The sequence below is a fragment of the Mastigoproctus giganteus genome, chromosome 8 (genome assembly GCF_048544385.1).
Source record: "Mastigoproctus giganteus isolate SK-2022 chromosome 8, ASM4854438v1, whole genome shotgun sequence".
Taxonomy (NCBI): domain Eukaryota; kingdom Metazoa; phylum Arthropoda; class Arachnida; order Uropygi; family Thelyphonidae; genus Mastigoproctus; species Mastigoproctus giganteus.
In genome coordinates this window covers 107,699,967-107,724,235 of record NC_143582.1, presented here as the reverse complement: position 1 = coordinate 107,724,235, position 24,269 = coordinate 107,699,967, and the positions used below count along the sequence as shown (strand labels likewise).

The window sequence follows — 24,269 nt, the reverse complement described above, 5'->3', positions numbered from 1 at the left end:
CTTCTTCATCTTGTTACCACCAGATGTGAACTCCGACAACCAAAAATATCTACTTCCACTTACCCCCCCCCCCGCAACTCACAGCTTTCTCCCCCTCGTTAGAACCTCCTCCCACAGGACTCAACCAATCCCGAGAAATCTCCTAACTTTCCCTCTTTTCTATTTGTTAAAAAATTTACCCCGTGTGCAAACAAAGCTTTTTTTCTGTAATTTTCTTGTCTAGTTCTCAGGGCAGCACAAACTTTTCATGTCTGCCGATCGTCTCTAAGGATAACCTGACGTAGCCGAGTGGTCAGGAGTGAGAGTGCATAGCACGCGTTCCTTGCGTGGACCGGGGTTCAAGTCCGTGACTACTAAATACGATAAATATTTGTATTGACGATTTATTGTAAACTCTACTGACTTGTTTGTCGTGCCAGAGTATATTATGTAAATGCTGTATATAATGTTCATTATATACAGCTGTTCATTATATACAGCATTTACATAATGTATATAATGTTCATTATATACAGCATTAACCATTTTCGTGTTTTCACATTTGCGAAATGTTGTCAACTTACCAAAACATCATATAGTAAAGAGTGACCTCTGGGGGATATTTTCCTCTGACAACCGCCAGCTCGTCGGGACTTATGTCCAGATGTCGCATAGATCAAACGTTTCTTAATCACCCGCATTCCACTGTCCCATTGTTCTGTTTCTAGTAATCCTTTTCCGCCCGTTCGCTAATGACCATTCTTTCCCTAGTAAGGTAGCTGATTTTGTTTACTCTCAGTTCACCCCCTTTCCCACATCTCTGCATTTACAGTACCTGTAAATTGCATTTACTTTCTCTTCCATTTTACTGCTATTCAATTTACACATCTATATCCTCTGATTTCTAAATCCAGTATTCTTTCCATATATGCATCTGTTAAATGTCAAAAATTCCCTTTCCATATCAAGGATATGGAAAGGGAATTTTTGTAAGATTCACTTCTTACAACAGGAAAATAATGGAGTCGCTGGTTAAAGATGCATTGCAGGATAATCTAGACAAGACTGCAGTAATAATTCAGACACAGCATGGGTTTGTTACGGGAAAGCCTTGTCTGACAAAATTGATTGGATACTATGATGTGGTTACAAAGGAACTGGATGCAAAAAATAATTTTGATAACATATACATAGATTTCAGGAAAGATTTTGATACTGTTGCACATGGAAGACTGCTGCACAAATTGGAGCAGTATGATGTGAGGGAAGATAAATATGTTATTACTTGTCTTGACTTGCTTTTGTTGTGGTTTTACTTCCACCCTACTGAAGTCACACCCCCACCCCACAAACACAAATCTAACTGCAATTCACAGAAAATTCTAGAATCTAGGGTGTGTAAAGCGGGTGTTAGAAGAACGTTAAAGACACACATTTCTTCAATAAAAATTTACAACCTTTAATGAACATTATATACAGCATTTACATAAAAAAAAACAAATAATTACATACATGCATACCAATTTCTATATATATAAACCATATTAGTACTATACACGATCTCTCTCTCTCATCAACTATTCTCAATTTACAAATTATTAACATCAGTTTGTACAATACTTAATACGAATCCTTGATGATTTCTCAATCCTTCTCTTACATTACCAATTTTTATCACTTACATCAGTAAAACTCATTTCAACTCTTATTACTCTTTTTGTATATTCGTTTCTGGCTTTTAACACATGAAATGTATTACAACTGGTATTCTCTTACCTTAGTAATGTTCACTATAAATCCCTCATTATACCTTGATTACTCTCTAGTTATCATCTTGGTCATCCCCTTTACCACCCTTACGTTATTTCATTATCATTAACATTCATAACGAATTGTCTCAACTTTAGTAACTAACTTGCCTAATACAACAGGAATGTACTTTTTAAAAAAAAAAATAAAGGACTATCACTCAATTGCTTACAGAGCTAGGTTATGAGTCCTTGAGTTCAGCATTCGAGAAAAAAAAAAAAAAAAAAAAGGAACAGACTTAAGTTCCGGAAGGGCCGCTACTTCCAAATTTCCTTGCGTTCAGGCTTCCTTCGTGGCTAACAGGCTTTCTTCCATTTCTTGGGCACTCTACTTTCCTTATTGGCGGACAGGCTTTCTTCCATTTCTCGAGCATTCTGCTTTCCTTAGTGGCAGACAGGCTTTCTTTTATTGGCTCACATATCTGCAGAACTGGCCACTTCTCAATGGGCCAGACCCTAGACACAAGTGTAATCTCTTACACGACAAAACTTCGGAATTACATTTTGCGATTTCGTTGCTAGAGACGCCGATCACCCTATCACTGCCCTCCGATGCCGGACCAGGCTTTCTTTCATTTCTTGTTTACCTTAACCTTCATCTTAACCACCGTCTTCACAGCCTACCACTGCCCTCCGATGCCGAACCAGGCTTTCTTTTTTGCACGTTTACCTTAACCTTAAACTTAACCACCACCTTCAATGCCCTCCGATGCTGGACCAGGCTTTCTTTCTCTTGCATATTTAAATTTAACCTTAAACTTAACCACTGCCTATCGCAGTCCTCCGATGCCAGACAAGGCTTTCTTTCTTTCTTTCTTTCATGTTTTTCTTTTATTTTTTCATCTTGCTACCAAGAGATGTGAACTCCGACCACCAAAAATATCTACTTCCACTTCAACCTACAAACTCACGACCTTCTCCCCTTAGACTACAGAAAAGTTAGATACAGAGTCGACACTTTTCCCCCTTACTTTCCCGAACTTTTCTTTTCCCTCAAGTTCGGAACTCCTCCCCCAAGGACTCGTAACAAATCTCCATATTATTTAATTTTTCATTCCTTCCTATTCGCTAAAACATCTCCCCACAGCCGTCTCCCTAGCGCATAATCCAACCCTTCTCTAGAAATTTCTTATTTTTTTTTACACAGCAGTATGACCTTTTCACGTTTGCCAGTCACCTCCAAAACACTCCTTTTCGTGTTCACACCTTCTCTGCTAAATATGGACAACTTGTCAAATTATCAGCCACCCTGACGCCGTTTTCTTTTTATGCGAACACTCGACGCTCACTAATTTCCTGTTTACTTCCTAACGGTAGCTTAGATCAAAAGAGACACTTCATAATCCCATTTCATGGTCATATTGTTCTTGCCCTCAGCAACACTTCCTCACCTATTCTCAAATGGCAGCACCCTCTAGTGCTGCCCACTGTCTCTGTTTGCTCTCTTATATTACTCGAATTTACTTGTTTCTATTTAGCTGCTATTTAACATACACGTCTATAACTTTCCCATCCCCAAATCCATTGTCTTCTTCAAACTTTAACCTTATTTACATTAAAACTAAATATCCAATCTTAAACTTACTTACGTATTAAGTTTAAGGATACTTACTAACCTTAAACTTAATACTCCCTCTCCATTGCCTTTACTGGATTTATTTTAGCTAAATAGATATATCTATTATATTTGTAAGATCCATATTGGTATTAAGGGTAAATTGCTACAGCGGATAAAACGTTGAGAGGGAGAAGACAGAGACTGGTAATCAATGGATGCTGCTCTTCGTGGACTAATATTATTAGTGGAATCCCCCAGAGTTTTGTGTTGGCCCACTATTGTTTGTATATTTATCAATTATATTGATAACAGACAAAACAACAGTGGGCTTAGTGTTGAAGTTTGCAGATGATACAAAGGGTTGTTGATGGCACTGTGCTACTGCAACAGGATCTAGAAAATATGGGCAGATGGGCTAAGAAGTGGCAACTCAAGTTTAATATTGACAAATGCAAAGTACTGCATATGGGTAGAAATAACCCCAGAGAAATGTACAAACTGTGTGGTACTACACTTAGGGAAATAGAAATGAAAAAGATCTGGGAGTAATGGTGCAGTCAAATATGAAGTTTCTGAGCAATGCAGACAGGCTGCCAGAGCAGGTCCTGGGCAATTTCCAATGATATAAAGGAATTTTGCTAGTAGGGGAAAGGAGGTGGTTATCCCTTTGTACAAGGCAATGGTCAGGCCACACCTTGGGTACTGCATACAGGTCTGGAGGCTTCATTTTAAGAAAGATGTAGAGTTGCTTAAGCGTGTACACAGAAGGGAAACAAGATTGGTGATGGGAACGCAGGGGTGGCTTACCAAGAAAGGCTTCAGTTCTGCAAATTGCAGCGGCTGGAGACTAGGCACCTGTGAGGTGATCTGATTGAGGTGTATAACGCCTTGAATTGGTCGAGCACGTTGAATTCTAATGGGATTCTTCCGCTTGTTCAGATTACGAACCTAAGGGGGCATAAATTCAAATTGAGGAAAGACAGTTGCAGAATAGATGTGCGGAAATTTGCCTTTAGCCAACGGCTGGTTAATTGCTGGAACTAACTTCCATCAGTCGTTGTGGAAGTTGATAGCTTAAATAAATTCAAGGAGGAACTGGACAAACTTTTAGTGGGAATGGATGTGTGAAATCAGTTTTTTTTTTTTTTTGGCTGATGCTACATAAACTCATACACTTGCTTTCTTGCATCACATATGTGTGTGTGTGTGTAGACATGTATAGTATCTTATGTAGGACGGCACCTGAACGAAAGTTCAATTCCGTCTTTGTACACTGTGATGGTTACAGAGCACTGTAACAGGCCAGAAATGTGTGTAATGTTATGTTCGTGCAGTGTGTGTGTTGTTTGGTTGTTTCTGGCCGTTTTGTCACCAGGTAGGCGATCACGTGGAAAGGCTGCCCAGTGTCCGTCTACACCACGGGGAGGTAGGCCACAACTGCGCATGAACCATGGCCAACCTCAACAGTCACCCACTGAATGTTCAAAGAGAGTTTTGAGCCATTCAAATGAATCCCGTACCAGCAAGCCGGCAACACACACACACACACACACACACACACACACACACACACACACACACAGTCATTCCCAGGAGACAGGACAGCAGAATACGAAGAAATAAGGATGAGAATAGCATACATAAAGTAAAAAAAATAATAAAAATAAAAAATAAATAAGTATAATATATATATATAATAAAAATCAATAAATAAGTATAATATATATATATATAATAAAAATAAATAAATAAAAAATAATAAAAAAAATAATAAAATATAAAAAATAAAATAAATAAAAAATAATAAAAAATACTAAAATATAAAAAATAAATAAATAATACTAAAAATAAAAACAAATTAAAAATAAATAAAATCTTTATCCATTTCTTGCCCACGTCTTTATGCAGTGCTGTCAAACAGAAGTAGTAATGTCATTCAAACATGATCGGCAGGAACAAGTTCTAGATATAATTCTGAATTCTGTTAATCTGGAGTGATGTGAGAAGTCTCTGGTCGATGACGGTATCACTGAGCAGAGGAAGAATTTGGTTGCAGAGAGTCTTGATAAAGGATGAGTCAGAAAAGCGCAGCATCTGTTAAAATCTTTGCGTGTTGAAAGCCAGAACAATTTTGTATATGACGTCATCAGGACGACGAGGCAGCACACAGTTGTATTATGATTTATGATATGTTTTCAGTTTAATTTTTTGAATTAACACTGAGGTGAAAGAATTCCTGCGATTAAAAGCAGCACTGCAGAAGGTTTGAAGGGCCTGGAAATTTTTGACAGAAATGAGTATCTTCTCACCTCCGGGACACAAGTTTGGTACTGTTGCCTTAAGAGCCAATCTTAGATCCTCGTAAATGGAGCATTCAAAAAGTACGTGAGGAGTCTTCCGGTAGCCCACATCGACAGGAGACTGTATTTGGAAGTCTGAATTGGTAGAGTTTTGCGTTAAGCGAACCATGACCAGTTAGTATGTAGGAGATAAAACCATTTTCTGGTGGATGACGAAAGTAGTGCAGTTACGTCGGGAACGAAGTTTTTGGTAATAGCTCCTTTTTTTGGTAGAATTCCATCTATTCTGCCAGGTGTTCACTAATAAATTCCAGCATCTGGTTCGCTAAGTTTTGGGATCAGCCTGAAGGTTAACGATGATTCCCTGAAATTCCGTAGAAATGCCTTTGCGGATGTAAAAGCAAAGCCCTCTAAACACAATATGCAGGTCAAGTGGTATAGTGCCTGCAAGAATCTGTAGAGTTGGAGTTGATACTGTTCGGCAAACGTGAAGTAGGCTAAGGAGAAAACAACGTTGAATAGTGGATAACTTAGTTTGTACAGTTTTAAGTACAGTATGTCTAAACCAAAGGCTGGCAGCATAGGTTGTAATTGGGATTATGGCAGCATTATAAAATAGATGTAGGATTTTAGTGTTCAATCCCCAGTCTTGCCTGGTAATTTGGAGCAGCATTGCGCTAAAACTCTTAACTTTGACGGACGGATGTTCAATATGCGCAGTAAAGGAAAAGCGGTCGTCGATGATACCTCCTAAAAATTTGGTGCTTCGGACAAGTGGAAGTGATTTCTTGTCAAGTTTTACAACTGGTGGTCTGCCATAGTTTAATTTGTGTTTAAAAATCATGATTTTCGATTTGGTTGGGGATAATTTTAATTTGTTCTTATAGGACCAAGACGATAGTTCAAAGAGTACTTTATTGGCATAGAGTTCTAATTCAGAACTTGAGTTTCCATTCACTAAAATGATAATGTCATCTGCATACGCAAGTTGTTGTACATTTTGAAATTCAGTTGCCCTAAGCAGCCAATCATCGAGAACTAGGTTCCAAATCAAGGGACCCAAAATTGATCCTTGGGGGCAACCACGGGAGACAGATCTGTGAATCTTCGTGCTTTTAGTGATGACGGTGACGGTGCGATCGGCAAAGTAGTTTTTAACAAGTTTATAGAGCTGAAGAGAGCAGTGATTGGAACGGAGTCTACTGAGGGCACTCTCCCACCATAAAGTACCAAAAGCGCCCTCAAAATCGATAAAGATAGCCATATTGGAAGTGGAGCTGTCAATGAGGTGGTGAAGTTCTAATAAAGCGTCTTCGCATCCAAGCCCTTGCCTAAAACCGTATTGAAGAGAGGATGTGGAGCTTGTGGCTCCCTGCAGTGTGGTAATTTTATTAGCGATTAATCTCTCTAACACTTTTCCCGGGTGAGAGAGCAAGGCTATGGGGCAGTATGATCTAGCATTGTCTAGTGGCTTACAAGGTTTATGTAAAATCTTAAGAATGGCGTGTTTCCATTGTTTGAGAAACGTTCCATCACATGCCTCCATTACTTCTACTACTACTACTAAGAAATGATGTAAAAAATGAATAGAATTCGCCAAATTAATGAAGAGTAATAGTAATTATATTCTCCATATAGTGGAAGAAAGTCATGGCTTTTACTGCACTGGTAAAAAAAAAAAAAACCACAAATTAGATAAGAAAATACAAATTTTATGCTTCCCTCCTCACAGAGTAACTATTCAGTTGACCTTTGAATTTATTAAACTGGTAGCCTCAACTACCTGCGAGGCAACTTGTTCCAGCAATCAACTAAAAGAAAACTTGCTACAATCTCATCTAAACCTCAATCATTGAAATTATGTCCCATACGTCTGGAAGTCTTTATAACACTGAGAATGCCACCTTATACATTTTACTAACAAGTCTGAAGGTCGCTTCGCTCCCCTCTGACTTGTGTCACACGAACCTGAATTATAAGTTTTTATATTTTGATTTTTTTTAGTGGGAGGAAATCCCACATCCCCTTCTAATAATCAAAAGATGTACAAAAATTATATTATATTATTTTATTATCTAAAAACAAATTAATAACAAAAACAACATTTATATATTTGATTATAAACAACATTTCTTGTCCATTTTTTTTGTTTTTTTTAATAGTTTTTTTATTCGTTTTCAGTTGATACAAAGAGATTTTTAGCTGCCTTCACTCTACTTAATGCAACGTACAATTGTCCATGAGAAAAACACGGCGATGTTAAGTCAAAACAAAACAAACAAAAGTCAAACGTATACCGTTTGACTTTTGTTTATTTATGTTTATAAACCTTGACTTTTGTTTATTGTCATACTAAAAGCCAATTTCACAGGAAACTGTGTTCGTTGAAAAATGAAGTTATATTCCCCATCGTTTGAATACGTATGAATGCGTGGATATATGCTTTCGATCCAGCTGTGTCACCTGTGATGTGTTCAGAAACCAAACATTTCTTCCTTATTTCCACTACACGTAATCTTGTACAATTGAAAATTCCATTTTTTTATGTCTAAGTTTCTTAAAACCATAACAATTGCATTTACCTTCAAAAGTAGTTTATGGTGAGGTAAACATTCACTACAGAGAATCGGGTGTTACACAGTTGTATTCCTAAGCATTACAGCTATCTGGCATAATTTGGTCTGATGAATAAACTATTTTCAATTCTCCCAGAATCTTAATTTCGGATAAAATTTATTTGTTGCGGCTAAATTTAAACTTTTCTTCCAAAGGAGTTTCGATACTTCCAAAAACGCCATATATTAAATTTTCTGAACTGGGAATATTTTCAGGAATCTCTATTTGATAATTTTCATCTTTTAACACTGGTTTTTTTTACGTCCTTATCTCAGTAGAGCTATCAACAATTCGTGATTCTTTTTTTTTTTTTTTTTTTGCTCTTTTCGTATCTTACTTTCTTAATTGTGAAGCCTTTTAACTTATTATTATAATCGCTTTGTTTTCTTCAATATCATTATTTTTAAGTGCTGCTTTACTCTTCAATATCTTTTCTTTTCTTCTCAGCCTTTCTGATACGATATTCTCTTTTCTATTACTGCCATTATTAACAAAATTGCTAATAGCTGAAGAAACTTTAGGAAAAATTGAATCGTTGCCTTGAGACATGTAGAATTCTAAAATTAAACCCCACAAATAACAACGGCCGAACTGTCACCATTGCGTGACGTCTTAACGCTATCGGGTAATGACTCATCGCTATGGTATATGCAGCTTAATTTAAGGGTGATATGCCTAGACGTGGTCTTTGAGACAGACCTGTCAATCACTTCGTTGTAGTATGACACAATAGCAGTTAGCCCCATCTTGCGGAAAGCAAAAAGTGTGTACATGAAAAAGCACTATTTTCCAAAATACTCTTTTATATACTGTGTAATAGAAGGTACTACTCAGAGTCTTACAAACCACAATCAGTTCACCTCTGAGGTGTCTGGTTGCCAAGCTCTGTATCCCACATACTTGGAGTCTTTCCTCGTAAAGTCATTTGCCGGTCTCACCGCGAGTTGCCCTCTTTGTACCCTTTCAAGAAGTTCAATGTCTTTTTTCAGATGAGATCTCCATGCCTGAACACAGTACCGTATTCCAAATGTGTTCTTACAATTGTCTTATGCAGTGGGATTATGTCTCCCTTCTATCTACAGGATAACGTTCGATAAACCATTGATAGGACGCCATGGGCTTTCTTTACTGCCTGTTTACGCTGTTCAGAAAACTTAAAAATCTGCTCGTATTGTAAAATCCTTCTCCACTGTTTTCAATTCAACCCTACCAAGTATATAATTTACGTTAGCGTTGCTGGACCGAGTTGTTGTTATTGGGTTTTAGGAGCATTATTGACTAAGGCCATATTGCTCCATATATACTGTCTGTAAATTGCATATCGATCAAAATCGACCACTAAACTGTGGTCGATTTTCTGTTTGCTGGACAAAAAACCCGAGTTTCCGAGAGAAAGAAAAAAGAAAAAAAAAAAAACATGCTGCCCTCGCCGGAGACAGACTAAATCATCCACGTTGTTAAAAAGGCCCATAAAAATTCCAGTCTTCATCAACGGGCCTCGAACCCAGGTCTTTTACACTCGGTGCGGGGAGGACGGCGATTTCTACGAACTATCCTACCCACGAGGACCATTCACAAAGCATAAGACCACGCATTTTGCTGCATTAAAACATAGATTGTACTTTTCTGACCATCTTTGAAGTTTGAAGTTCAAGTCATCCTGAAGGAGTGCTGCTTGGCACTGATTATTAATGACTCTACCAATCTTTACGTCGTCTGACCATTTTGAGATTACGCTTTCAATCCCTTCGTCGATGCCATTTCTGAAAATGAGAAACAGCAGTGGTCCAAGAGTCGATCCTTGTGGGACCCAACTCGTGATGTTATGCCAATCTGAAGACTATCCATTCTTTACAACCTTCTGTCCTGCAGCCATTCAGCACTCCATCTTAGAATCCTACCAGTAATACGAACCTGTTCAACCATAAATTCAGCTCACTAGTAACTGTATGAAAATAGCCTACTAAGTTAGTTAAACATGATTTTATCCTTGACGCCATGAGTAAGATACTGGGCACTTTAGGGTGGTCCCCCGCCCTACCCACACGCTACCGCTAGATGTCGCAGCCATCGAAGCACTTTAAACAGAATTTCCCAGCGGGTAGCAGCCGTCGAAGTAAAGTACTTTGAGCCGATTTTGTCTCCCATGATCCTTTGCGCGTGCCAAACTTCGTTTTTTTTTTTTTATTTTAAATTTTGCTGCTAGATGGCAGGACATGTATTTCTTAAAGAAGAATTTAGTGTGATTTCAGCACTGTGTGTTTGAGTGGAGCGATATAACCATCGCTCCACTCAAACATTTACAAATAACATTGCAAAAGTATTATTAGAATGCAACTTTAATTGATTTTTTTAAATTATTTTTAATCAACAATGTAGCTTTTTATTTTTTTATTACTTCTAATCAACATATTATTTAGTCTTGTTTTGTGTAGTCTTTTTTTTCATTTTTTTAAATTATTTTTATCAACAAATTAACAAGCGGATTTATTTCATTTATTTTGATTATTTGAACTTAGATTTTTTTCATTAACGGTATTTAGTAACATAAAAATTATATTTAAACTGTTTAATGAGCGCTATTTATTTTGAACACAATTTTAAATTAATTAGTGCAAATTAATCAAATTAATTTGAACACAATATGTTTTTTTTTTTTTTTTCTTGACAACCAAAGATAACACAGAGAAATTATAAAGTTCAATGAAACAATTTCCACACTGTGATTAAATCTCTGAAATATTCCTTTCTTTTTAAAATTATGTCTTCGTCGTCATCATCATCATCAGCCATTTTCAATCCATTGCAGGATGAAGGACTCTCCAGCAACTTTCCAGTTCCTTCTGTTTTGTGCAATGGCCATCCATTTACTACCCACAAACTCATGAATTTCATCTATCCATCCCCGCTGTTTTCTTCCAGGTTTTCTTCTAGCTCCTCTTGGGTACCATTCTGTTATTCTCTTAGTCCATCTGCCATCATGTCTTCGAGCTATGTGTCCTGCCCAAGACCATTTTAGTTCTTTAGTTTTGATAAGAATGTCCTTTACTTGAGTTTGCTGCCTAATCCATGTGTTTCTCTTCTTATTTAATAGTCTGAATCCTAATATAATTCGTTCCATTCTTCGCTGTGCAGTTATCAGCTTCTCTTCCATTCTTTCGGTGAGTGCCCAAGTTTCACTTCCATAAGTCATGGTGGGTAGTATACATTGGTTCATTATTTCATGTTTCAGACAAACTGGGATATTGCTCCTCAGTATGTGACCATATTTCCTGAATGCTATCCATCCAAAATTTATTCTTCTCTTGAGATCCAGCCGTTTATCATTATTACAGCTAATGACTTTTTCCAGATAAGTATATGACTCCACCTTTTCAATTACTGCTTCTTCAATCATTATATCCCTTTCTGTGGCATACTTGTTCATCATTACTTTTGTTTTAGCCATACATTCATCTTTAGTCCAAAATCCTTACTAACTCTGCATAACTTATTAAGTTTTTCCATTAATTCTTTGGGATCGTGGCCTAAATGGTTTAGGTCAGTGGTTTCCAACCTTTTTTTAATAACGGCACCCCTAAGTAATTTATTTTATTTTGCGGCACCCCTACTCATTTTTCTCAATATATACGTATATATTTTTTAATATTTTATATATATATATATATATATATATATATATATATATATATATATATATATATATATATATATATATATATAAAATATTAAAAAATATATATGTTATATTATATTTATTACAATAATATAATTATAAAAATTATATTTCATAATACAAATTATACAGGGTGTCTCAAAAATACACGGCATAACTTCAGGAATGAGTTCCTCATATGTAGACAATATGAGCTAATGAGGCTGAACTAATGAGGCTGAATAAAGGTTGAACTAATGAGGCATATGGCAGAGAAGAAAAATGCATGGGATACTTACAAATTAACACATGACACAGAAGCCTATGATAGATACAAGTTGATATGCAACCAAGTTACAAAGGAGGTTAGGCAGGCGAAGGCAGATTACGAGAAATCCTTGGCAAGGGATGCAAAGAAAAACAGCAAAGAGTTCTTTACTTATGTAAACTCTAGAAGGAAGGGGATGAATCAGATTGGTCCACTTGATATTGATGGGTCAACTGTTGATGATCCTGCTCAGGTAGCTAACAAACTAAATGAATATTTTGCATCGACATTCACACATGAGGAGTTATTCAGCGAGGGGAATGCCAGAGGTGTATTCAACTCTAGCAGTAAGCTACAGAATCTTGAAATAACTGGGAGTAAAGTGGAGGAGAAACTGTTGAAGATAAACACAAGAAAGGCACCCGGGGTGGATGGGATCTATCCAGTTATACTAAAGGAGGCAGCAAAGGAAGTAAGCAAACCCTTAGCCATAATTATGAGAGCTTCCTTGGACTCAGGGGAGGTACCCATAGACTGGAAATGTGCAAATGTGACCCCAATTCACAAAGGAGGGTCAAAGTCTGACACAAGTAATTATAGACCTGTGAGCTTAACTTCTGTTCCAGGAAAATTAATGGAGGCACTGGTTAAAGAAGCACTGCAGGATCATTTAGACAAGACTTCAGTTATAGCTCAGACACAGCATGGTTTTGTTAAGGGGAAGTCTTGCCTGACCAACTTGATTGGATACTATGATGCAGTCACAAAAGAACTGGATGCAGGGAATAACTTTGATATTATATACTTGGATCTTAGAAAGGCTTTTGATACTGTTGCACATGGAAGACTGCTACACAAATTGGAGCAGTGTGACATTGGAGGAAAATTGCTGCTATGGATAAAGGGGTGGTTGAGGGGGAGAAGACAGAGAGTGGTAATCAATGGACACTGCTCATCGTGGACTAATGTTATTAGTGGAGTCCCTCAGGGCTCAGTGTTGGGTCCATTATTGTTTTCTGTATTTATAAATGATATTGATGATGGTATATCAAGCTTAATGTCCAAGTTTGCAGACGATACAAAGGTTGGCAGGGTTGTCAAGGACACTACTGACACTATGCTGCTGCAACAGGATCTGGAAAGGTTGAGCAGATTGGCTGAGAGGTGGCAAATGAAGTTTAACATTGACAAATGTAAAGTACTGCACATGGGAAACAGCAACCCCAGAGCAACGTATCAACTCTGTGGTACTACACTGACAGTGGTAGAGAATGAAAGGGACTTGGGGGTGGTTGTGCAGGCAGATATGAAGTTCTCTGAGCAGTGCAGACGGGCTGCAAGAGTAGCTCATGGAGTATTGTCAATGATATACAGGAATTTTTCCAGCAGGGATAAGGAGGTAATTATTCCATTGTATAAGGCGATGGTCAGGCCACACCTAGAGTACTGTATACAGGTCTGGAGGTCTCATTTCAACAAGGATGTAGAGCTGCTGGAACGAGTACAGAGAAGGGCAACAAGATTAGTGAATGGAACAAAGGGGTGCTCTTACGAAGAAAGGCTTAAGTTTTGCAAATTACAGTGTCTGGAGACTAGGCACCAGCGAGGTGATCTGATAGAGGTGTATAAAGCCTTGAATGGTTTAAGCATGTTCAATGCTGATGGGATTCTTCCTCTAGCTCAGAAAAATCACCTGAGAGGGCATAAATTCAAATTGAGGAAAGACAGATGTAGGATAGACGTGCGGAAATTTGCCTTTAGCCAGCGGGTGGTTGGTTGGTGGAACAGACTTCCATCCCTTGTGGTGGAGGTTGATAGCCTAAATAAGTTTAAGGCTCAGCTGGACAGGTATTTTGAACGAACAGAGGGGTGAAGTGGAAGTGGGGTTTTTTTTTTTTTTTGGCTGATGCTGCATAAGCTTGCTTTCTTGCATCAAATGCCTCTACTAATCAACATAGTTCTGGAAATGCTTGGTTTCCGAGTTTTGAAGGTTTTTCTATGACACTTAACTGTTCATATTACCTTATAGTAATTGTTAAAAATGTCCACCTTCTGCCTGAATACAGGCCTCACATCGACATCTCATGGACTCGCGAAGACGATGCCAAATTCCTGGCTTGTTTCGTACTGTCTCATACGTGCTGATTGTGAAAGTTTTGGATTCTGTCTCGTGTGAACTGTGCTTCATCTGTAAATATCACTAAGGCAGAAAAGTGAGGAGTTGTACCACACTGCTGCAAGAACCACTGGCAGAACTTTACACGCGCAGAGTAATCTGCTGGTGACAAGGCCTGTACCCGTTGCAGATGGAAAGGATACAGTTGGTGTTCTCGCAATACTCTCCAAATAGTCGAACAGCTAGTTGCATTGCTATTCTGAGTGTGCTGATTCCAGGAGTGGAATCAGCACACGCAGAATAATATAACATCCAAAATCTCCTCCTCTACTTCAGGAGTCGTAGATCTTGGTCGTCCTCTGTCGGCAGCTCGAGGTGTAAAGGTCCCATGTTCACCAAGGCTGCGATGGATACCTTCAAACGTTTTCCTGTCTGGACATCTTCGTTCTGGGAACCTTTCGTGGTACAAACGACGAGCCTCCAGAGCATTGCCGTCCGCCAAACTGTACATAAAGTGCATATCCGCTTGCTCCTGATTTGAGTACATGGTCGGAATGAAAAACCACCAGATTCTATCAGTACCTTGTGATGAAGGAAATCACCTGCGGGAGATAAGACATTCTGGTTAATAACTCGGGAACCAAGCATTTCTGGAACTATGTTGATATAAAATATTTTTATTGTCTACATATGAGGAACTCATTCCTGAAGTTATATCGTGTATTTTTGAGACACCCTGTATATATACAGTATATAATTTTATTCTTTATATAGAGGTACTAAGTAAACATCAATTACAGATCACCACTCACCACAAAATTAAAAAGATACTATACACCTTTTTATTATGAAATAAACATATAAATTAAAAAATAATAAGTTTAAGTAACTTAAACCCAAATTACGTGGCACGCCTGGAACGTTGTTGTGACCCTGGTTGAAAACCACTGGTTTAGGTACTCTCCATTCACATTGACTCCTTTCTGCGACCGACCAGTCTAATCTTCTGAAAGCTTCCTCAAGAGCAGCAGTAAACAACTTCCGAGATATTGTGTCTCTTCATCGAACACCTTTCTCAATTTTAAATTTGCTACTGTCTTCGTCTAGTCTAATAAAGGAGGTAGCGTTCTCATATATTTTTTTCAAAATCATAATATATGGGGTATCTATGCCTTGTCTTTCCAGTGCCCGAAACATTGCCTTATGCTGTATGGAGTCAAATACCTTTTCATAATCCACAAATGCCAGGCATAATGGTGTTTTATATTCATTTTCTTTCTCCATTAGCTGTGATATTACGTGAAGGTGATCCATTCATTGAGAATTGTGTCCTAAAGCCAGCTTGCTCTTTCGGTTAATTCTCATCAAGTATTCTTTCTAATCTGTTAGTAATGACCCTTGTGAACAACTTATAGATGTGGGATAACACGCTAATTGGTCTATAATTTACAATTTCTGATTTATATTCTTTCTTATGCAGAAAAATCATGATTGCATTATTCCACTCCTTAGGCATCACACCTTTTCTAATGCATTTTGTGAAGAATCTTGCCAGTTTTTGTGTCATGTCTCTTCCTCCCAATTTTAACAACTCTACAGTAACTTCATCTTCCCCCGGGGCTTTCTGATTCTTCATTTTCTTCAACGCGTGCTCTACCTCATCAGGAAGGATATCGGGTATGTTGTATGTGTTACTAATTTGCGATCCATCTTCCCCACTGCTGGCATCATCCCCTCGCTCGTTGTATTCCTCTGCTATTAATAAGTACACCATCGCTATTCTTCAGTTTCAGTATCATTTGTCTTTCTGTATTACTCCTAATTTAAGTACTTTGTTTTCCCTTAATGCTTATTCTACTTTTCTTGTGTTAAATCTTCTTATGTCCTCTCTGAGTCTCTTTCTAATGGCTTTGCATAACTCAGTATACTCAATTTTCTCCGTGTTAGCGTTTATCCTGCTCTTCATTTGTCGTCTTCGGTTCATCATAACAAGTGTTTCTTAACTGATTTTTTCTTCTTTGGATTTCTTTTTACATATAGGTTGCTTGGGCTTTATCACTTTCAGAAAGTTGTAATATTCCTCGTCGATATCTTGGTCCTGAACAGTCTGCAGAAGCTCAAACTTGTTCTTAAGTTCCCGTATATATTGCTTTTTCTCCTCTTCTGTTATCTCAAAGACCTTCGTATTATTTACTCGAGTCAGTTTTTTCCCCTTTCTTTTCTTACATCAATATCATGTGTGCATCTTGCCATTCTGTGATCACTTCCAACCTTGTTCAGGAAGGTAACATCATTCACTATATATCTTCTGTTAGTGAGGATGAAATTATAATGTACCTGCTAGTAATTATGTGAAAGTTTGAAATTAATTCCTATGAGACGAATTTTAAGGAGAAATTTAAAGGAAATTTCCCAAACGTTGTGCGAAAATTATAAGGTAAACATTGTAACTTCCAAGTTATATAACGTTCTTATTATTATGGTTAAAGTCTTCATTGAAAAAACAGTTTTGACAAACTTTTATTTGAATTCTAAAGAGGCAATATCAACCTGCACAGGACTTTACTAATAATAAAATTCTCAATTCAGATACGCTGTTATCAGAACAGTCCATTTTTGTTCATTTTCCGTATGACGACTTCAAGTATAGTTCGAGAAAACGTTCAACACTTACAATATGGAAAAATTTTCGCACTCCACAAAAATTATACGTGAGATTAGACGGTGATGTTAAATAATTAATTTAGCAGTTAAATTTAACTTATTTACATAGTTTTAACATACTATACACAAAGAGAAAGTTCAAAAGCAAAATAAAAGGAATTTAAATTATACTTTAATCATAACATACAAAGCCACTCACCTAGTTTTAGCAGAGTACAAAGTTCACATTTTTTATTTTCACTAAATTGTAAAATTTAGTGAAAAATTTAGTGAAAAATTCAGTGTGTGTAAACACACTGCTGAACTAGAATGGATTGTTTTTGAAATTGTATGCTACCCAGGGCTCACGATCGCTGATTCGTTGTCATCCTTTTGCAAAAAATTTTTTATCAATTCTGGAAGTTTCTTCTCCACATTAATAACTAACAACACAAGAATCTGAAAGGACAGTTGAAAAAATTCACAAAAACCAACACGATCCATCCATTTGAAGATAAAAATTTGTGATAACACCAAGCCCACCGCTAAAGGCAACTGAAATACAACTGTAATCATGTGCAAGTTTAACCAATTCACAAGCTAATATGAAGTGATGTTCACAACATATTCCCAGCATTTGTGCGAAACGTTGTAATTTGCATACTAATATGTCCATAATCCTGATCGACTTCCTGAAAATCTTTATATAGGTAGAATTCTGAGAAAAACCCAAAATCAGCAGCGCCATAAGCCTCCATAAATGCGTTGAACATAACGGTATAATTTCTTCTGTAGTTTGGAATTGTAATTCAGAATAACAAATGTTATTCTGAATCAATATTACGTTTTCAAGTATTTTTAGATTTTATAAGTAAATATTTACGGCCTTGTAAACGTGCTTAACAACGGAGGCTGCTAAGTAGTTGGAATTCCTCGAAAAACCCAAAACGTCATAAACAACCTGTAATCCTCTATATTTTTGAATAAACGGTCTAACTAAACAATAAAGAGCTATATTTATTTTTACATACTTTTGATGCTATCGTTTCGTGTTAACATTTTAATTCTTAAATAAATGCTAAAAACAACGTATTAGTTAACGTGTTCCTTTTTTACATAATTTCGTTAATACACATTCTGTTGGTTCTGTTTACAGCATAGATTAAGAATCCATTTTTCTGATCTAATTTTAAAACTTCATACATGAACGTTCTGTTATAGCAATAGAAAATTACCCTGAAATTAACAATTTTTTCTTACTTCCTCACCCCTATTTGTGCGTGTAAATGTATTTTTTAACTGTTAGGGAATAACATAACCTGAAACTTCACAAGGTTCACGAAAGATAACACTTGTTTGTCCATAAAATCTTCACTGAAAATGGGAAAATTTGCGAAAACTTCTTTTGGTGTTAACATTTTAATTCCTAAACAAATGCTAAAAACAACTTATTAGTTAACGTGTTCCTTTTTACATAAATTTGTTAATACACATTCTGTTGGTTCTGTTAAATGAAGAATCTATTTTAAATTTTAAAACTTCATAAATGAACGTTCTGTTATGGTAATAGAAATGAGCAAATACGGTTATATACCCCTAAAATTAACAAATTTTCTTATTTTCACACCCTATTTGTAGGTGTCAAATGTATGTTTTAACCGTTTGGGAATAATATAGCCTGAAACTTCACAAAGCTTACGAAAGATAGCATTTGTGTGTCCATAAGATCTTCACTGAAAATGGGAAAGTGTGCAAACCACATTGTACAGTTCTCACCTTTAGATATTTTGCGTGCCCAACCAGAAATTTTGTCCCGTTATAGTCTTTTCAATTGTTAGAATTTGTACGAAATCAAACTTTTTGTAACAAAGTTTCTCTTTCGAGATGGGCACAGAGCTCGCCGTTGTCCCTAATGCGATTTCGCCCACTTTTCAATCGAACCCACAGATTTTTATGCATCCCACCTCAAAAATCGCGCAAAACAACTGTAAAAAAGTTCACACCGACTCGTTGGTATTATTGAAACTAGGAAAAAAATATATCATAAAGCTACATTGACTAGTAGTTTAAAATCAACACTTGTTGACTAGCTGATGAAGGGAAAAAGTAACATTCAATCTCAGCAACTGTGAATGGGTAATGGTAAAAAGCAGAGATTTTTAATAAATTTCACCTATTCATCAATATTTCGTAACCGTTTCACAACAAACGTGAAAAAATGAACTTAAAAGTCCTACTTTAAGTTGTTGTTGTTATTTGGTTTTTAGGAGCATTAGCAACTAAGGCCATATTGTTCCGGGAATATGCTGTGGTCATTCCATTGACCTTTCCGCATCCTCCGTATTTGGTGGTGACGGGCTCGAACCCCGGTCTAATCAAGAAGCGTGTGCTACGCACTGCTGCTCCTTCCCACCTGGCTACGGAGACGCCCCTACTTTAAGCATTTGCCATATACTATAAGATAAATTTGAACATGAGGAGCTCATTCAAATCATAAAAATAGAATGAGTTTACTCATTGACATTGAAAAAAAAAATCTGAACTTGCTTGAAACAGTGGGACGTTGAGAATTAGAGAAAATTGTCAGAAAGACAGAAAATATTTGGCTTTTTCAAATGAAAACGCTTTTTCCCTTGAACCCAAGGGTTGTTTGTCAGCTTTTAATTAAATCTGCTTACCCATCACAACATTTTGTACAAAACATGAAATTTACACATCGTAGACACCCAAACGCAGCTGATTATTACAATTTTACAGGGTATTACTTTCACAAAACAGTAAAAAGCTGAAATTTTTAATACATTTTCACCTACCCATCAACATTTTTGTACGGCAAAAAGAGCGTTCATGTGTTTAAAAAATATTGTAGATAAACACTCGACGGTACACAGTGATTAATTCAACTACGCATTACTAAACACATGATAGTGTACATAGCAACACATGGCACACATTGTCAAATGCACCAAAACTTAAAATTGTGTGCTCACCTACGTGGTTTCTCCCGGGGCTATGTACAACGTATTTACTGATGGGGGTACATGGCCCCTTCAATGCAAAATTCTCTAACTTTGGTCTCACCGAGGATGCACACTGCTTCTGCGGTGGGATCGAGGATTGGAACCACCTCATGTTTGAATGCCCAGAATATGAGGACCTCAGAGGCGTGTTGATAACACGGATAAGATTCCATCCGAGAGTCTCATCTCCTGGACACAGAGGCGGAATACAAGTTTAGAACTGACTAAAACGGAACAACCCTGACAGCAATTGACATCTCGTACGGACGGGCTCCGTCCAGGGAGAGACATCATCAGAAGTGAAAACCACCTGATGCTGGGCTGGTACTACACCGTCACTGACTTCACACGGAAGTGGCCACAACTTCCGGACGGGACTCAACCCCACGTGTGACAGTACACTTGGACCAGGAAGAATGACAACACACCAGACTGGCACTACTTCGCCATATTGAGAAACGCCAGAAGGGATGAGATCACCAATCCTGGATGGGACCCAGTTCTAGGAACGAAAACCTACTGAGGCTTGGACGGACTCTGGTCCAAATTATGGAAATGCACCTGAACCTAAGAAAAGTAAAATGACATAGACCTAGCAGAGCCGTGCTGTCGGCCATATTGGCCCTCCAAACCACGCTCCCTTGCATGGCCCTATCTCCCTTTCTTCCCTGGTGGGGGAAAGGAAACAATTTTCTGTCTCATCCCATCCCTTCCACCCCTCTTTTCGCCTGGTGGGCCATGGGCCTGCCTCACTGATCATCTGGGGTCGTCTTCTCTATAGTCCCCATACTTCTGTCTTTCCCCTAGCCTTCAGTCTGCCCCCTACTCTGCCTAATACGCCAGTGTATTCCCAGTACTTAACCCGTCCCCCCCTTTTTATAGACCCTAGCCATTGAAATCTCAAGAAACTAGGTGGCAGGGCCTGCCAGAGTAAATATAAATCAATTGGGTACCTGGCCTGCCTCCCTGGGGAACAGTGTGGATACGATGGGTCCCAATATGGGCCCAACGGCTAAATGCCAGAAGAATAATGGTACACAACACTACACACTTTAGACCTCTGGCCTAGACAGAGTACTGTCTCACAGTCACAATGAAACCTACGCGGAGATGGGGAACCCCTGGTGCCGTTAAACCCTAAACACACTATGCACTTTACATTGATCTTGACGTCATCTGGGACGTTGGACTCACCTTTCTGCGGTAGAAGAGGTACGCGGCTCTTTGTGCAGTGCGTCAGGAGCTCATTGGTGTGTATCAGCTACCATTGCTTGCTCGGTACATCCTGAGGTGTATCGCCCCAATCCTCTCTATGCCTCTGAAATTTTGTCATCTGCCCCTGCCTCATAACTAAACAAGTACTTCAGTTTGGAATATTGGTTGCTCAGAAGGATGAACCGGGTGGTGGGCCACCCTTTTACTATCTCCAGATCTATCCTACAAGCAAATCTGGGCACCACTCCCTGGTAATTTCATAACGACAAGAAATGCCCTCACGCTTGCAAGGCTTATAACGGGGCGAATTGATGCTTCATTAATTCCACATCAATCTCTGGCCCAAAGAAGGCAAGAGGGTAACAACCCGATTCCTGTCTCCCTCTGAATCTTACACTGACAAATTTCGGATCTTTAATAAATTTGGTATCCACCCTGATAAGTTCTATGAAGACAAGCTGTACAGAAACGAAATCGTTAAGAACTGTTACCAGATAATGAATCTATGATGTTCACCAGCTCCTGGACATGACTGACTGATGCATTTTTCTTCCTTTACTTGCTTTCATCTATCTGTATATGACAAAAGAAGGTTTTTGTTTTCATGCAATTGTAAGTTGAATCTTGTAAATTCCCCGGGTCGAGCACGTCTGTACTCTTGTACATGTGTTCCTCGCACCTTAGTCTGTAAATAATTTACTCTTCTGGCACATTGCCGTCCAGAAGGTGACCCAAGGTTTCTTGTGGTAAATAAACTGACTTAAATAATAACAGTAATAAATATTGTGATATTCTTGTATAATCTTGCGAACTCCTCTGGACTTATATGGTCATTCCAGACTATAAAGGAAAAAAATATTTATTACAAACTTAATGAGTATGATCCGCGAGTCATCGGGGAAAAAAACGCCTGATGCTCTATAAGAAAGTTATAATGGGAATGACATCTCGGAAAGAAGTTTTCAAAAAATGCAGGCTAAAAAATTGCATAAAAAATTACTATAAATAAATTTAAATACGAGCGACGGATTACGACAAGCATATTTCGGCGTAATAAACATTTTAATTAACATAAATGTAGAAATACTGTATCTTTTTTTTTTTTTTTTTATATGAACCCCAAACACGAGAGGTATTAGAACCTATAGTACTTAGTACCGTGCTTGGTTTAATCTGTTTCTAACATGTAAAAAATAAATCGATAATGATAAAATAAAAAAAAAAAAAATGAGGGCTCAGTTACCTGGAGGTTCTACGGAACTAAGTGAAGGAATTTCAGAACTTATTCCTCTTGAGGATTTTTTGCACGATAATAAATTAGTTGTGATGTCACACTGTTTGGAAGCGTGTCATCGTGTATACAAAACTCCCCGTTCAAGTGATTGTGCTTTACAACAAATAATATATTAACGGTTGGAAAAATCAATAACGTTTATTTATTTATTTTTTTTTCATCTTGAAAGAAAAAAAAAAACAGAATAAATCGAAACTTTACATTGCAGCATTTTTTAATAAGCAGCTGTCCCTAATAATACAGTAGTAGACAATAATAATACTGATTCTGAAGTTAGTTACTTTAATTTGCAATGGTGACGTCAGTAGTTCTTAGTGATTTCCAAGTCTGCTATTAAATTCTGAAGGCATGACAACTGAACTGTTATATAGACACGCACAACTCTATATTATTCTAATTAAGGCTTACCTTTGTTATGTCTGTTTCTCTCTTCGTACTAAAATACAGATGGAACTTTACAACTCGTACAAGAGGATCGTCACACTGGATCATTCACGGACTGTAGATCACACAAGCACTGTCCACCCCCCTTGATGAAATATGCCTAGAAAGACATCCCAACGAGCCGACACCAAGTCTGTTGACCACCAAGAGCGTTTAATCCTAGGAAGTGCACATTTCTTACTGTCTTGCGGTTGCAGTTTTGCGGGTTTCTTTGCTTGTAATAAGGAACGCAGCCTACCATACGTATACAGTCTGAGGTTCTGCTCGAACTTTGTGCCCACCTGCTAACGAGCAGCCAACCAGCATTAAGCACCGTTCTCCCTCTTCGTATGGCTTTCCGTGGCTTCAAGGCACTGTGGCGTCGCTACCCATGTGTACCTGTACCTGAACGATTCTTGCCGCTGAACTGGTTTGACGAGGCCGTTAGCCTACCTGTTGAATGAGGGAACGCTGAAAGAGAACGGCAAGCGCATAACTGAGAACTTCCTGGCTTAGGATAACGCATATATTCCACCCCTCGCTCTACCCCAACTTCTTAAAAAAATCTCATCCGTTAGGTGGAAGTAGAATGATTACAAGTTCCGAATGACTTCTCAACGCTGATCACAGATGAAAGCTAGGTTCTTTCGAAGATTAGTCACGTACTGCACGCTCATAGCAAAACTATGAAACAGATTCATTTCTGTGTGTTCATTTCTTAGAACACTTTGGATGCCGTCTAATTTAGCAGATTTTGTGCATGAGTTACTTCAGTCAAAAGCTCGATAACATTAAGTACACATTTCCTAATATTATGAAACCCTTGGTTCTCAGATTTAGTTCGCAATATTCGTTCTGTCATGTGATGCTGTATTACTATACATCAGAATTTCTCAATATTTTTTATAATATGACCCACCAAATGAAACAAAAAAAAAAAAAAAAAACTACAATCATCATTTTAAAAGTTGTATTTACCGGTACAGAGTTCATCGTTTTAGTTTCTCATTTATTCATATCCAAAGTATAAATATAATTAACAAAAAAGTAATGTACGTATTTTATTAGTTTTCGGGCTTCTTTTTCTATTGAAGGCAATAAATTTAAGCTGTCGATAATTTACAAGGAAATACTTATCCATTATCACATACAGTATGATATTTTATTTTATTTTTAATATGATTCTTGCTCTATCAAAAATTTCGCGACCCACGCAGATTTTTGTGCGACCCACAGATTGAGATGGGTTGCGATACATTAGAATATTTTTTATTGTGCACCAGTATGTTTATGCAAATGACCTGCTGGGAATTTGCCCATCAAGACATGGGAGAATACAGGATGACCTTGAAATCGACGCCGATATTTGTTGAA

At 37.7% G+C, this 24,269-nt stretch overlaps 1 protein-coding gene across 1 annotated transcript in view; it reads right to left on the bottom strand.

Moving 5' to 3' along the window:
• The window catches only part of Cad99C (cadherin 99C), a 318,171-nt gene extending 294,926 nt beyond the window's left edge, over window positions 1-23,245 (bottom strand). Inside the window, exon 1 of the mRNA XM_090378857.1 lies at window positions 22,881-23,245. The gene's annotated coding sequence lies outside the window, so the exon portion shown is untranslated. The remainder of the gene's footprint in view (window positions 1-22,880) is intronic.
• Window positions 23,246-24,269: the final 1,024 nt, after the last annotated feature.